The following is a 4751-nucleotide window of genomic DNA, read 5'->3' as shown; positions in this document are numbered from 1 at the left end:
CGCCTTTGGCCTTTTGTCAATGACATTACCCCTGTTTGCCAAACATTTATGGTGTATTTACGTCATTTAGATGTTTGTGACATGTGACAGAGTAATTTGGTTTATTGTTGAAATGCAAAGTTATTGCTGTTGAAAGCTAAAAGAATAGTTTAATGCAAGCGCAGACAGTGCTGGTCAGAACTCCAGCGCCAGGTGTCTGGCCCCGAGCGTTAGCCAGGAAAAGAAAAGAATGATCGTAAAAGGTTTATGTAGAGCTCTATTTTGAGATGTTTGGAACGCTTTGAGTTTTTTCACTTGGACAACCCCCCACCGCTCCATCTCCCCCTCGACCCCCTCTCCATCCAGACGGGATACTCATTGTCCCCTAGGTAATTTGAGTTTGAGACCCTGGTAGAGCTTGTCATGTAAAATTCATTCCAACTTAATTTTTTGGAAAAAGTGACAGCCCTACTAACATAACTTCACGGACAAATTTATGGCGGTTTACTTTATTAACGTCATAAACCATGTATAAGGTACACGGCGTCTTTTTTTATATATGGTCTGTGGTTCACATTATTGATTCAAATGAGCCCCAAAGTCCAAAAGACGAGATGTAAAAGTCAACCTGTCTGACAGCATGAGTAGAAAAACAATAGAGTGTGTAAATGTAATATATCACAGCTGTGGCTCTGCGCTTCATCAGCCTGTCAGACCACACTCGGGGTTTACTGTTGCTCTGGGTGAGCTGAGGTTTTCTGATAAAAGTCCCACAGTTTATGTGGTACTTTATCAAATCTCTGATCGAACCCCAGCCTCACTGATGATGAAGAAGTAGTCTCTCTGTTTCACGGGACATGTCTCTCTGTGGGGGATCTATAGGATTTATTTTAATGTCAATAAACACCAGTCTGTCCTGGTGAAAAGACAAAAGAGTGAAACTGCAACACGTCCCAGTTGTTTCTCAATAACTGGAGTTTTTAAGCTGAAAGGTTTGATCAATTTGCAAGTCAGCGCTCAGAAGATTTAAATTTAGCGCTTCCGAATGATTAACAATTTTAATCTCATTAATCACCATGTAGCTGTGGATTAATCATGAATAATCATGATGATTTTTACTGCACTGCTTTTGACAGGGTTCGAGAGTTTCCTTGAATCGTTTGACAAATTTGTCGGTCAGCTCTTTAGTTATAAACTTGAAATACAAAAAAAAAAAACCATACTTCCCACAGTGTGCGTAAATGACAGCTGTGTATTTGAACAGTAAAAGGCTAGATGGTGAAATTACAGGAAGTACAGTGTGTGTCACTCTACTCCTGGTCTTGGTTGATGACTCTGCTCATTCCTCGTACATCTGTGGGTTTTCAGTTAAACAAAAGTCGGAAGTCTGGGTTGAAAGTAGTTGTGAACAAAAAGAGATGGAAAAGAGAAATAATGGAAGAGTTCTTTTGGAGGGAGTTACTCGTCTACATCACAGACCACAAACTCTTCACCCCGGAGTACAATTGGACACATGGATTTTATATTTTCTTCTTCTGTTTTTCATTTACTCTGCTGGTGTGAAACGATGAGTTTCGGTGTCCTCCAGCTCGGCGCGCTGGCCGCTGACCTCTCTGTGAAGATGGTGTTTGGTCCAGGCCTCCGCTGCCCTCGGTGCGATCTGTCAGGCTGATAAGCCTCTGATGAGCTCCGCAGCTGTGAAATATAAAGCAGAACAGACTCTATTGTTCTGGTCTTCAAACTGTCTATTGTGTTCAGCGTCTGAGTTTCAGACTGAGTTCTACTTAACACAAGCACGGGCCTTTACTGACATGTCAAAAAAAAAAAAATCACAGATTCACTGAGGTGCCTTCAACGCTGAGTGCAATTTGAGCGCCCCCATCTGATAGAACCAAACTGGCTTTCTCACTATTTCCCTTTACCAACAGGAAACATTAATTTGTAAACCCCCCGACTTTGTTGCCCTCCCCCCCAACATACACATGAAAAAAGTCCACAGAGATTTAGGAGGTTGAGACCCTGTGGATCTGAAGGTTAACTCCAGCCTCGTGTGGTGAGTTTCTGCAGCTGAGATAAATCTAATAAATAATATGTTTGAAATTAGAGCAATGGACTAACAACTCTTGTAATCTGTGATTAATAATCTCAGATTGTCTTGGTGGAGGAGAATGAATATTTGTCGTCCTTGTTTCCTCTGTCATATAAATATATTGCTTAAGTTAAATAGGATAAAGATTTGTTTTCTTTTTTTCCTTTTAAGTCCATATTTCTTCCACACCAGTGTCCAAAAGAACTCTTTCTTCAGCTTCACCTCAGTGACACCAGCTGACCACCGGGGGCAGCAGTAAACCAGCAGTCTCTGTGTCCTCGTGATTTTAAAACAATTTGTCTATTGACTTTGGTGTGGGAGAGTGAGGGGGTTTACAAACTTCAGTTTCCTGTTATTTTGCCATGACTTTTCCCTATGTTTCCATGCTAGGCTAGGCTAACCGAGTCATTAGGATGATTCATTCAACTCCTCCGTCATGCTCCAGTGGCATTGTGGGTCATAAAATGGTTTCCTGGATGAACTTCAGCTCTTTCTCTCTGTGTGTGTGTGTGTGTGTGTCTGTGTGTGTCTGTGTGTGTGTGTGTGAGATGGTTTATCAGCTGACAGCCAATCGAAGTGCTGCCACAGGCGGACGGGTGTGTTCTGTTTACAACGCACCCTGGGAAATTAGGGTGTGATGCTATCTGCAACTGTGTGTGTGTGTGTGTGTGTTTATCAGCAGCTGTGTTGGGACAGAACAGAAATGTCAAGCAGCGGGTGTGGATGTGGGATGGACGGGAGAATCCTTCCTTCTTTCCTTCTTCTGCATCCATCACAATACAGCATCAGCGAGGCCTTCCATTGGCCGGTGGTGACGACAGCGCTGGTTCTGTCTAATAAATTAGCTGTTTCCTCTAATTCTCTGTTTTAGACCTGAGCGCTGTCTCATTGGTCAATAATAAATCACAACTGTCAACATGTCTCGCCTCGACACATACACACCTGGTGGACACTTGGGGAGCGGTCAAACTGTCGACGCCTGTGCAACATACTCACCATTACGCACAATAAAACACACACTAACCGACACTGACACACACTTCCCTTTTCCCCTCTAAGTGACGACACAACCACACAAACTTTTTCTCCATCTGCGGTGTGTTAGCAGGTGACGCAGAGCTGACACTCTGAGAAGATTAGCTTACGACACTAAAAACCTTGAGCAACCGTTAGCATCACTTCTCAGAATCGAACCCTTTTTTTTGACCAAATGTGAATATATTGTTAGTATCAGGTCGAGGACTTTAGGTTTTGTGTGGCACATATGGAGGTGACAGCCTGACTGGGTGATGCTAGGTGGCTCCACCTAAAGATCACTTTCTGGCATTACTGCCCTAAAAAAACAGCCAATCGTGGCAGAAGACCAGCAGCAAGATTGTTTTTTTTTTTGTTCTTTTGTGCTTTTTCACACAGATCTTCTCATTCGTGTGTGTGCGCGGTGGTGTGTTTGTGTGTGTGCATAAGTTCCGATGTGATTCCCAGACCTGAGAGAGTGACTCAGCGTTCCCAGTGGACCATTAACACATGCACACACACACACACACACACTCATTCATAACTATATTTTTCTCAAGAATTTTAAAGGTACATTTCAGAATGTCTCTACTGGAGAAATGACACAAATTCTTCAGAACATTGGGCAAAAAATCGTAATCATCAGATGCGATGATGTCATTGGTTGAGTTCCTTTTTCGTAATCTTTCTTTGTGCCTTTGTTTTTTTTCCTACTGTTTTGTGGAGTTAGTTTCTGAATTTTTGTGGAGTTCCCTGATGTTTTGACTTTTAAGTTTTATTTTTTTGCTTTTAAGGTTCATGATGTTAACGTTGTGAAGGAACCGCAGATTCCAGATTTTCCTCCTGGAAACAAATGGAGGTTTTTGTTTCCATCGTCAGGAATCCCCCCAAACAACGAGAGCTGGAAATTTTCTGCAGCTGGAATCTTTCCACCAGGAAGCAACAAAATAAAACTCTGGAGAGACCATCACGTCTAAGAGTGTGTGCACGTGTGTGTGTTTATTCCACATGTGTGTGTTTATTATACGTGTGTGTGTGTGTGAGAGAGAGAGAGAGAGAGAGAGAGAACTATGGCTACTGGGTCTGAAGGTTCAGGCAGGACATTTCACCTCACTTCACCCACAGTGGTCAGTGATGACATCAGCAGGCTGGATGACATCACAGCAGCAGGTCAGCTGACCCCCTCCAGGGTCATTGGGCCAATTTTTGCCACATGTGTTCTGTTTGATTGGAGCTGATGTTTGGACTCGATCACAGTGCATTCAAGGACAATCAGATGTTTGGGAATTTAACAGAAGAGAAAAAAAATATACATACAGTTAGACTTCAGAGAAGATGGAGCGGAGTGAGCGGAAAGGAAGGAAGAGTGAAGTGAGGAAGGAAAAATGAGTGTTGGAAAAAGACAAAAAGAAGATGGAAGAAAATTGAAGTTTGTAAAGAGCATAAGGAGATGGAGAAATGTCGTGATGCTCTTGCAGCTGTAACGTTCTTGCTGAGATGGAAGGAAATATGGACCTGTTTGAGAAGTGAAGAAAAGATGGAGAAAAAAAAAGAAAATTAAGAAATGGCAAAGAGGAAATGAGGTAGACAAGAGGAGAAGAGGGAACAAGGAAAGCAAAAGAGGAAGGAGAAAAAAGCACCATGGGAAAAACGATGACGAACCAAGAAG

At 42.5% G+C, this 4751-nt stretch overlaps 1 protein-coding gene across 2 annotated transcripts in view; it reads left to right on the top strand.

The window, feature by feature from the left end:
• The window catches only part of sugct (succinyl-CoA:glutarate-CoA transferase), a 35640-nt gene that overhangs the window by 28681 nt on the left and 2208 nt on the right, over positions 1–4751 (top strand). The window contains exon 16 of one of the 2 annotated variants that reach the window (XM_025054594.1): positions 3877–4634. The exons of the other annotated variant lie outside the window; for it this stretch is intronic. The gene's annotated coding sequence lies outside the window, so the exon portion shown is untranslated. Of the gene's footprint in view, positions 1–3876; positions 4635–4751 lie in introns of those variants that run through there. 2 annotated transcript variants of the gene reach the window in all.

Source organism: Cynoglossus semilaevis, chromosome 3 (genome assembly GCF_000523025.1).
Source record: "Cynoglossus semilaevis isolate Cse_v1.0 chromosome 3, Cse_v1.0, whole genome shotgun sequence".
NCBI lineage: Eukaryota > Metazoa > Chordata > Actinopteri > Pleuronectiformes > Cynoglossidae > Cynoglossus > Cynoglossus semilaevis.
This window is presented reverse-complemented; position numbering and strand designations above follow the sequence as displayed.